The 12033-nt window shown below is 46.6% G+C and overlaps 1 protein-coding gene across 41 annotated transcripts in view; it reads right to left on the reverse strand.

Moving 5' to 3' along the window:
* rims2a (regulating synaptic membrane exocytosis 2a) overlaps nucleotides 1–12033 on the reverse strand; it is a 1202647-nt gene that overhangs the window by 497924 nt on the left and 692690 nt on the right. The gene's annotated exons all lie outside the window — the stretch shown is intronic.

The raw sequence follows: 12033 nt of genomic DNA on the forward strand, positions 1-12033 counted from the left end.
GCAGTCAAAAAAAGGGAAGGGAATACTTTTAAAAATCAGCAGCTGCATTGCTGTCTCTCTCCAGAGGGTAGAGAGATTACAAATCCTCTAAAAGTCTGGAACATCTATAAAAGATAGGGAACATCAGAAAGATAAGCACTAAATTCTGCAACGCAAATTGCAAGGCCACAGATCTTATCCAAATTTAGTGCTTTTAAACAAATGCTGAAGTTATGCTTTTTAGATACATCGGTCGCTGGACTGGATAAACAATCAATCAAAATAAACATAGCCATTGGAAACGAGGGGTTGCATAGAATCAACAGCTCAGGCCTGGCTGAATAGGGTCAGTGGAATATGCTGGAGGATCAGTTTCCTGTCAAGGTGAACTTCAGAATACACTAATGGCTTGCAGTTACAGTAACCAATTGATCAGTTTTGTCTGGAGGTGACATAATAAGGGCAAGGACTGTGATCTTTTGGAAACTGAGCTTTCTGATCGGATAATGGAGTTAGTCATAGCTTCCATACCTTCCAAAAAGACCTTTCAGAGAAAACAAAAGGTATTGACACATTGCTAAAAGGCAGAAAATATGAAGCTACTATGGCTGGACAACAACACCTGCAAGCATTAGGCGCAGATACCAGTATTGGCAGGGTGTCGGACGCAGAACACAAGCAAGCCATGTAGGAAATACACCGTCTGCAAAGGTGTCCGACATTCTAAGGCCTTTACAAGGCATGCAATATAAGGGGACATTGGGTTCAGCAATGTAGTGAATTGGTTTGAAAGATGCAACCAGAGGTTACAAAATGCAACTAAACAAAAAGTATGTGAAGCACATTGGCAGCAACAACGGGGAATGTGCCAGAGGCCTCCATAAACGCAAACACGTATTTGAGGTTAGCAGAAAAATAGACCAGGGTAAAGATTTATAGAACATACAGTGCAGAAGGAGGCCATTCAGCCCATCGTGTCTGCACCGACCCACCGAAGCCCTCACTTCCACCCTTGGATTTAGAGTGGAGAAATCTTCAACCAGAAAATGAAGAGACTTTCCAAATCATAAATCTGACATGATGGGTGTAATCTTCCCCCAAAATGTCAGGTTCTTTGCCATTTATACAGGGGGCGTGCTTTGTTCTGTCATTGTGAGGGGTGGGGCCTAAAGACAGTAGCAGGCCCCGCTCAACAGAATGGGCTGGCCTTTTTAAAAGGTGCACAGAGCTCAAAAATAAGTTAAAGGCTCCCAGTCCCCTGCTCATGGACATTGGGATCCCTCCCTCCCCCTATCAATGATCGCTGGCATCAACCCCCCCTCCACCAAGAATCGTTGACATCAACCTTTAAACCCCCCACCCACAGGATTGCTAGCTTTGGGGCCCTCCCAATGGGTCTCCCTACAGGCCCTGCCCTTGCCCCCTTCAGGCCCCACGCCTTTGGGTCCGATCTCTTGGCAGTGCCAACCTGGCGTGAAAATCTTACCAATCAGAATCCTGGAGGATATGTATCCAAACCATTGGGAATCAATGATACACATACGACAGCCAAACTAACTGCGTATAATTGGTTACCCATTCATTACACTGGTACATTTACATTGAAACTGAAATGCAGCTATGGCAAGTCTGCATGGAAACCATAAGTATTCCACCTGGTGGGCAGGAGCAAACTAACAGTAGCAGGGTTATTAGCATGTACAGAACTCAACATTGCCACCATACACAAAGTCACAAATGCACCAATCATGGCAGAAGAGGCTAAAAGTAGTCACATTGAGTCAGTCCATTCAAAAGATGCTGTCAGACAGATTCAGTCCTGTAGAAAATTTCAGAGCTTCCCTAGTAGCCCGGCGGAAGATCTTGCTACAGTGTGGAGACCTGGATCAATGACATGGCGGGTTTTATTAAGCTGGAGAAGGTCAAATTCGCCCTGAGAGGATCAGTACAAGGGTTCTTTAGGTGGTGGCAACCTTTCCTCGACTTTCTGGCTCAGCGATAGGGTACTGGGTCAGCAGCAGCAGCAACCCGGGGGGGAGGGGGGGAAAGGGGGGGCTATGTTTAGTTAATTTTAATTTATTTTTAAGTTCTCTTGTTGTTTACTGGGTTTGGGGGGGTGGGGGGGGGGGGGGGGGGGGGGGGGGGGGAGGGGTGAGATACATGCGTTGATACGGTCTTGGGGGTGTTACAGTTACTATGGTATTTTATTGTTGCTTTTCATTGTTTGTTGTAATATTTTCTGTAAAAAATTTCAATAAAAATTATTTATAAAAAAAAAGAAAATTTCAGAGCTATTGGAGTGCTAATCCTCTAAAAGATTCTGTATAATTCTCCAGGAAAGTGCAGTATGCATATACAGGAGAAGCTTAAGAGTGTGTTGAATGACATGGAGACTAATTGCATTATCCTTCATGTGCACACCAAGTGATGAAGTTCGATCCTGTGCACACTGAAACATGATGGCACAACTTGGAAATGCTTAGATCTAAGACGTCTCAGTTGCACTCAAAAGAGGTGCCCATACTAGATCCCAATATTAGACAAATTGAATCCCAAATTCACAGGAGGAAACATTTTATCAAGGTCTCAAGGAATCACTACTTTCAGGACACTATTTGCTTCCAAAGGTTATCTTTGGTTTATCCATCAGTCAGGAATGTCCCAGCAGCACATGGACAGAATTACAGAAAATATCCCTGGATGTGTATGCAGCGCCAACGATATTGCAATGATGGGAAAACCAAAGAAAAGCATGACTGAAATTTACATTTACAGCAGCAGCTCATCCTGAAGATGTGACTCATCTTCAACAGCAAGGATTAAACATAGACAGAGATTTACAGTGCAGAAGGAGGCCATTCGGCCCATCAAGTCTGCACCGACCCTTGGAAAGAACACCCTACTTAAGCCCACACGTCCACCCATTCCCCGCAACCCCACCTAACAATTTTGGCAACTAAGGGCAATTTAGCGTGGCCAATCCACCTAACATGCACATCTTTGGACTGTGGGAGGAAACCGGAGCACCTGGAGGAAACCCACACAGACACAGGGAGAACATGCAGACTCCGCACAGACGGTGACACAGGCCGGGAATCCAACCTCGGACCCTGGAGCTGTGAAGCAACTCTGCCAGGTGAATGTGGGTCAGATTAACTTTAACGGCTCTATTTATTTGTGTTCCAGGATCTGTCCTGACCCAAGCAACTTGAAAATGTACAGCATATGACTACCCCCCAGGAGCGAAAGGACCTGGTAGAGGTGCCTTGGATTCCTCAACTTCTTAATGCCAGGAAGGATGTTCCATATGGATGGCAGGAGGACTATCAACATGTGTTCCAGTTACTTAAACAAGCATTGTCAGAGGAAACATGTGTTCTACAATCCCATGACCCAAGAAAGGAGCTGGTCTTAAAGAGGTCAATACTTCTCAAAAGCATCAAGTGTGTCCATCATGCAAGATAGTAAATCAATTGCATTTAGCTCTATTGCAAGTGCAATCCAATTATTGGAACATAGAGTGTGAGACACTCGCTCTGGTATTTGTTATCACCAGATTCTACACGTACCTATTTGGTCAACTATTTGTTGTAGTAACAGATCACAAACCATTGGAAATGATTTGGCACAAGGGTTTTGATAAAAAGACTGGGATACGACTTTGAAATCGGGAGGGATTGAGGGAAGTCGTGGAAGTTTGGGTGTTGTCAGCATACATGTGAAATGTAGATGCGTTGCTAATGGAGCGTAGAAATGGAAAATTCCACTGTTGGTGCTTCTCAGGCTATGAATAGAAAGAAGATAAAGATGCACACGTGTGCTAACTGTTTCTGCATTCCGCTTTATTATTCAACAGTTGCTTAACACACACATTAGAATCAGCGTTCTGTCAATTTGAGTGTTTTTCTTCCAAGTGATCTGTTGGTGGAATGAATCTATTCCCCTTAACAGTTGGTTGGATTATTAAAGGGGAGTTCAAGTCTGGATGGTACCAAGAGAAAAGAAAAGCAGTGATGAATGAGAGACAACATTTCCCAGTGGACAGAAACGCAGTGTGATATAACTGGGCAACCGAAGGAGAAAGAGGCAGGAAAGAAGGGCACTGTCGAACCCAGTGCAAAAAGGCAATTCAAATAATAGGCTCAGGTGCAGGGTAGCAGCATAATAAACGCACAGTTAAATGGACAGATAGAATCTGGTGACTTAGGTATGGAGAGATTTGAAGAGACAAAGGACTTTCCCGATTTCTGGGTGGCTCGTAAACGTCTTTACACTAAGAACCTTAATGATACAATTAAATGCTACAATATCTAATTAAACACTGCCAACCCATGGCAGAACTCCACTCCCAACTAAACACTAACGCACCCCAAAAAGCAAGACACAGTGGAGGTGTAACAAATTTTCAACAGGTTTAGAGGGATATGGGCCAAATAGGGTTAGCTTAGATTGGGTTTTTGGTTGGCATGGACCAGTTTGGGCCGAATGGCCAGTCTCTGTGCTGTAGATTCGTGATTCGAAATGGATGGGAAACCTGAGGTTCAACAAATTCCTCACTTGCCTTCTTTCAACTTCAACAACAACAGTCACAAAGAAGCGGTGGCAGGAATAATAGACATAAAAGTGAGGAGTTTAATCCTCATGCATCACCACACAAAGAAACATGCTCATGGTTAAAAACTATTACGTGAGGAAATACGTCTTTAACAGAATTGCATATCCAATTTTCTTGATGAAAAATCTTCCTCAAATTCTCAGGAAATCTTGAATGAAGTTGTAAAATTACGGCAGTTTCCTAAGTGCAACTCATGAGATTCAGAATTGGCATAATAAATTCAGGTGTGGTGAAACACTGGGCTGAATTCTTCTGTTCCCTAATGGGACTCTATATCCTCACTGCTTGTCAATGGGATTTCCCATTGTAACCATCCCACGGCGCCAGGAAACCTGCGGCCGTGTGCGCGCTGCCAGTGGGAAAAGTGAATCGCAACTGTCGGAGAATTCCAGCCACTGTCTACAGGCAAAGTTCAAGTGCCTCATTTTGACTTTGTAAATCAATAGGATAACATTCCCATGTCAGGGAAGTACAAGCTATACACTGTCTAGCTCAAAGGAAGCAGTAGAAAAACCATAAGATAGGAGCAGAATTCCATTCTCTTGCCTTCTTCCCATAACGCCTGATCTTCTTATTAATCAAGAACACCAGATTTGTGCTTGAGGTGCTGTTACCTACAGGGCTACAGACCAAGAGCTGGAAGGTGGAATTAGAGAGTATAGTTCTTTCTTCGAACATCAGAACTAGGAGCAGGAGTAGGCAATGTAGCCTCTTGAGCCTGCTCCACCATTCAATACGATCATGGCTGATTTCATCATGGCCTCGTTTCCACAGACCCGCCCATTCTCCATAACCCTTCAACCCATTACTAAGAAAAAAATCTGTCTAAGTCCTCCTTAAATTTACTCTCTGACCCAGCATCCATCGCAATCTAGGGTAGCACATTCCACAGATCCACAACTCTTTGGGAGAAGTAGTTTCTCCTCATCTCTGTTTTAAATTTGCTACCCCTTATCCTGAGACTTGTAAATAGGTGGGGCCCAAGAACCAAACAATGTGGCACCCCACTAGTTACATCTTCCCCTTCAGAAAAAGACCCATTTATCCCAACTCTGTCTTCTGTCCATCAGCCAGTTTTCTATCCACGCTAGTAAGTTAACCCTAACCCCATGTGATCTAACCTTGTGTGGCACCTTACCAAATACCTTCTGGAAGTCCAGATACACTCCTGATTGAACAATGGAAAGCAACAATATCTGTCAAATTTACTGTAGCTGAACTTGGACTTGATACCTTCCCTGTCACATCAAAGTTCTAAACAGGCATTCTTAATCTATTAATTATGAATATTTTTTACAGAAAACCGAACCTTAAAGCCATGGTAAGGCCCAATGTTCCTGACTACGTTAAGCACATGTGCACTAATATTAGCAAAATCCTGAGAACATATTATGTGTACTTTCTTGGCTGGAGAACCATGGATGGTTTCAGAGAAGCAGCAAAGTACACATTTGGAAAATAAACCTAATAAGATAAATAAATCTCTGTATGTTACGTCCTTTAAAGGCATAACATCTGAAAAGATTTTTGGAGTTTTGGCGGAAAAGCTTGCAATGGACTAAAATTAATCTTGCCTGTTAAATTAGCAATTCATTAACGGTGAATAATTCACAGACTGATCAATACGATAAATAGGTGCCATTGTGGAATGAGTGATTAGCTGGAACTTGAGCAACTATGTTTACGTATTAACAGCAAACTAAACTTTGTAATTTTTAAAATAAATTTAGAGTACCCAATTAAGGGGCAATTAGGGGCACCTAGCCTGCACATCTTTGGGTTGTGGGAGCGAAACCCACGCAAACAAGGGAAGAATGTGCAAACTCCACACAGACAGTGAACCAGAGCCGGGATCGAACCTGGAACCTCGGTGCCGTGAGGCAGCAGGTCTAACGCACTGTGCCACCGTGCTGCCCGAAACTTAGTAATATTTAAAGGGACATCAATTGGTTTCATCCAAAGCAATCAATTTTAAATTGGCAATTAGCACAAACTGACAACAAAATTGTTCAACATTATGCAAGAAACCCTAACTTATATGACTGGAGTTTTGTTTGCCTTGAACTCAGAGAGACATGTAATCTGGGCACATACTAATTATGTGATTTTAAAGATTGCGCAAATTTGGGCATAAATAAATTACATGTAATTCTGTCCATCAATCTCTTCATCAAAATAAATCTTCATTCGCAAAACTACCGACACCACAGCTCTCAAATGCACGAATCCGGGCGGCACAGTGTTGCAGTGGTTAGCACTGCTGCCTCATGGCGCCGAGGACCCGGATACAATCCCGGCCCCGGGTCAATGTCCGTGTGGAGTTTGTATATTTTCCCTTTGTCCGCGTGGTCTCACCCCCACAACCCAAAGATGTGCAGGGTAGGTTGATTGGTCACAGTACATTGCCCCTTAATTGGGGAAAAAAACTGGGTACTCTAAATTTAAAAATAAATGCGTGAATCCACCAATTGTCCTTGTTCAGAGGTCTCGTAGCATTACAACTAGTGGCTACAGCAGGTGCCAACACCAAAAACAAAAACCCACAATGACATTTAATAACTACTTCATTTACAGCACTTGTAGCAAAACTTGCCTTTCATGGATTGATCTCTTCTACCATTAGCAAAAGATATAAAGCAACCTGATACCCAGTGAATTTGATGTACTGTATGCCCACCATCTTACATAGATGAATGGATGCCCATGACAACAATCAGAGTAAATTTCATAATAAACTAATTTACAACATCAGAAATGTGTAGTTATGTAATGCAGGGTGTTTAAAACTCAGGGTCGCCACCTGCGGGTGGGTCGTAGACGGGTGGTAGGAGGACTGCAGAGTGATCGACCCCGTTGTTCTCATGGTAGTCCCTATCGCCATAGAACCGCCCAACAACCGCTACCGACTTTTGCATTGAGAATTGCGGCCGCTGCAGCCTTTTAAATGGAGAAAGGCTGTGTGGAGTCATCCGGCCAGAAGAGGCAGCAGAGAACAGATTCTGCACCCTGCACATAAGATTGGCGTGATTTGCAGTCCGAGGACGTTCTTTTGACACCAGAGCGGGAAGCAGAGTTGATTTGATTTTGCAGCTGCTGGCTAGCAAGGCAAGTGAACTGAAAACAATCAATGGTTTTCTCAAAAGTAATAGTGAATAGTAAAATCACCAGAGTCCCAGATGATCATAGGCTGCTTTTTCCTCTGATGAGGAGAACTGACTGATGGTGATTGAACCTAAGGGTCACCACGCCCTTTGAGACAAGGTTGAGAAGGTGAGGCCTTCCTGAGTAATCTCTCATTCTTAAAAGTAAGAGACGGCCAGAGACTCCAACAGGCAGTTTATCTACTGGACAGGATCTCACAACAGAGATCTACTGGAGAGAGCTGCACATGAGTGTCTAGGACAGGCAGAGCAGTGGTCGTGTTAGAGCTCCAAGGCCTCTTTATAACGGTCCGGAAAAAAGAAACTTAATTCGGATCAAAGAAGTATAAAGATGATCTCTTGAGGTATGGTTTTGTCAATTGTGACAACGCAAATAAAGAGCTAACACTTGTGTGTGTTCTATGCAGGGAATTACTGGCAAATAAGAGAAGTTTGGGAATTTGGGAGAGAGGTAGTGTGAGAAAAAATCCTTTTCAGGTTGAGACTGCAGAGTCAGTTATTAACTTAAGAGCTGCTGCAGCTGACCCGCAATACCACATTAAAAACACGCCAACACCCTTCAAGGCTGTCAGCATTTTGGTGTAGCATCTCCCAGGATAATCCAGTGCTGAGTAAAACATGTGCATTTTGTTGGTATTTTCCTTCACAAAGACCTAGATGTGTGAGGTTGGAATTTCCAGTTACATAAAGATGAAGACGGCACAAAGGACCTGGCTGATGTCTGCATCTGATATGCGCATTGCCCTCTGTTCCTTTGAACCAGATTCAAGTGAGATTGTGTGACAAAGCAGGCTCGGCTTTCGCATTAAAAGTTAGGCGAACATGGGGCGCGATTCTCCGCTCCCCACGCCGGGTGGGAGAATCGCGGGAGGGCTGGGCGAATCACGACACGCCGCCCTAGCACCCCTGCCGATTCTCCCACCCCCCCCAAAATGGCGCCATTTTTCACGGCGACCGACGATTCTCCGGCCCGGATGGGCCGAGCGGCCTGACGTTCCCGACCTGTTCACGCCGGCGGCAACCACACCTGGTCACTGCTGGCATGAATATAGCGCGAAAGGTAAGTTTGGGGCCTGTGGGGGGCGGAGAGGAGATCAAGCATCACGGCCGTGCTTGGGAGGAGACTGGCCCGCGATCGGTGCCCACCGATCGTCGGGCCGGCGTCTCTAAGAGACGCACTCTTTCCCCTCCGCCACCTTGCAAGATCAAGCCGCCATGTCTTGTGGGACAGCGGAGGCGAAGACTATAACCCCGCATGCGCGGGTTGGAGCCGGCCGATCTGCGCATGCGCGGCTGACGTCACTTAGGCGGCGCTGTGGCGTCATTCTCGGCGCGCCGCTTTGACGCAAACGTCAAGGCCCGGCGGCCGAGTTTCTCACAACGGCACTCCTAGCCGCCTTGGGGGGGGGGGTTGAATAGGGTGCGAGGAGCGGCCTCCGACGCCGTCGTGAAACTCGGCCGAGTTTAGACGGCCTTCCCGATGCCGCGCGGGAGCGGAGAATCGCGTCCATGGCATGTGTTGCGAAGGTTGGTCAGCATGTGTCTCAAAAGTTGGTTGCCGTGCATCACGAAGGTTGGCCAGAGCGGTTCATGAAGGTCAGCTGGCGTAGATCATTTAGTTTGTCCGATTGCCAAAAGTGGGTCCCAGAAAACAAAGTTTGAAAAACACTGATGTAATGCATGAAACATTTTAAAAAAGGCTTTTGATTCATTTTGCGGAATGTGGGCGTTACTGGTTAGGCCTGCATTTATTGCCCATTCCTAGTTGCCCATCAAAAGATGGTGGTGAGCTTCCTTCTTGAACCGCTGCAGTCCTTGAGGTGCAGGTATAGTCACTGTGCTGTTAGGGAGAGAGTGCCAGAATGTTGCCCCAGCGACAGCGAAGGAACGGTGAGATATTTCCAAGTCAGGATGGTGAGTGACCTGGAGAGGAACCTCCAGTTGTTGGGTTCCCAGGTACCTGCTGCTCTTGTCCTTCTAGAAGGTAATGGTTATGGATTTGGAAGGTATTGTCTATGGAACCTAGGTGAGTTACTGCTGAGCATTTGTAGATAGTACACATGGTTGTCACTGTTTGTCCGTGGTGGAGGGTTTGAATGTTTGTACAAGACACAAAGGGGAGATTGTAAGCCAGGCGGCTGGCGTACGGGGGGGGGGGGGGGGGGGGGGGGGGGTCTAATCTTTTAAATCTTGAAAGTATCATTGTCAGAAGACACATGAAAATTCCTGAAGTAATTCAGAGTTTAATAATTGTCCAATATGGTAATTGCCAGATACTTGTCAATTTGATGCTGCAGTGCAGGTCCACCATGCATCTTAAAATTGTTCAGCATTTGTGAAAATGTGTGACACCTGGAATGCTGTATCTACAGAGTCACATCCATACAAGGTGATATACGAGCATAATTTTCCCCCAAAATGTTTAAGTATCATTTTGGGCACGGGAATTGGTGTGAATCGTGCCAGCGGTTCGGTGAGAATTTGATTACTATCTTCCCGCACTTAGTCCAATAAATTAACCCCCACGTAAATCACGGCGATTTGGAGTCCACAGGTGCCTGATTCATCCACCCTGTGGCTCAGATGTACACTGTTAACAAAGGGGCAAGTACAGTATTTAAATGCACTCACTCCCAGTCAAGCCAGGAGGATGGCAGTGAGAAGAGCTGCTCCATGCTTCCTGGAGGGAGACCTGAACAAGCTTCTGGCAGAGAGGCATGGGACCCTGTACCTTCAAGTGGGCAGAAGACCCAGAAGCAGTGAGGCTAATCCAGTCTGGGATCTGGTGGCTGCGGCAGTCAGTGCCAGCAGCCTGACACGGAGGATTGGCATCCAATTCGCAAGAAAATTAATGACCTCATTTGAACTGCAAAGGAGAGTGTCCCCCCCCCCCCCCCCCCCCCCCCCCCCCCCCCCCACTCCGCCCCCCAACTCCCCGTCTCCTCCTGGTATCAGTCCCATCTGTCACACCTGTCAACAATAATCCACACCCAGGCAGTTCACAGTCTCCCCGTCCCCCCGTCCCTCCCAGGCCTAAACATCTTTCTCAAATTCCTCTGGCACTCCTCATCACTACCCCTTCCTGTCCAGGTATGGTGCCCACAAATGCCACCTTCTGTATCCCCCCCCCCCCCCCCCCCCCCCCCCCCACCCCCCCAAGCATGCCAGCCGCCTGGCTTACAATCTCCACTTTGTGTCCCCACAGGAGAAGATAGCCCATAATAAAAGGGAGAGAGATGAGACGGGGGAATGCCCGAGTTGCGTCTCCTAACCCCCTATAAAGAGAGAGTGATGGAGATGGCAGAGGAGGCACAGGGGGCAGTGAGGGTAGCCTGCACCACAGAAGTGAGGATCCACTGAACCTTCATCCATATGACCCGTTTCAAGTTGAGTTTTAAGCTGCCAGATCCTTGTTCCTCCCTTTCACCGAATCGTGTTTCTTGTCTTGCAGGATCGACACGTGATGAGGCCAGGCTATCTGGAATCAGTGCCTCCCTTGCGGCCCCCGGCAGCATCTCAGAGCAAAGCTCTGAAAAAAGCACTGATCAGGCTCACAGATATCACCCACACTATCCACCAGTGCACAGATACGCACCTCAATGGACGATAGTAATAGCTGGGCTTCTGGGTCACCATCTGGTGAGCACCACACAGCTGCTAATGCACACAAGGTTGAGGTAGCAACTTCCAAGGGATCAGACAGTCAGAAGTCTGATGGATCCCAGCACACATCTGACGTTAGCGTTGTTGTGCTGCTGGACACCAAGCCTCCTAATTGATTAATCTGGACACGATGATGGCCCTCCTGGCATACAGAAACCTTGCCATCATCTATCCTCTATCTCCCAGGTCCTACTCGGCTCATCCTCCACTCCCTCCTGGTCGCCTCCTCCTCAGAGAAAGCCACACGTTCCTCCTCCTCCTCCAGAATGTCACCTTACGGAGGGCACAGCAGACCACAACAATGTGGGATACACTCTGGGGCTATTCTGCAAAGTACCACCAGAGCAGTCTAGGCAGTGGAATCGCACAGTTAGTAAGGCAATGCACCACTCAGGGACAGTCTGCGTGGCAGATTGGGCCTGACTGTACAGGACTCCTCTTCAGTCTCAGGCTTCCGCACTGGCATCAACAGCTATGACCTCAGTGGGTTTCCCTTGTCCCCCACGAGCCAACCTGAGAGCCTGGAGTGATCCTCGAAGACCCCAGGGATCTCCATGTGCCCCAGGATGAAGCTGTCTTGTACGATTCCAGGATAGTATGCATACACATGCATGA

The sequence above is a fragment of the Scyliorhinus canicula genome, chromosome 10, assembly GCF_902713615.1.
Source record: "Scyliorhinus canicula chromosome 10, sScyCan1.1, whole genome shotgun sequence".
Lineage (NCBI taxonomy): Eukaryota > Metazoa > Chordata > Chondrichthyes > Carcharhiniformes > Scyliorhinidae > Scyliorhinus > Scyliorhinus canicula.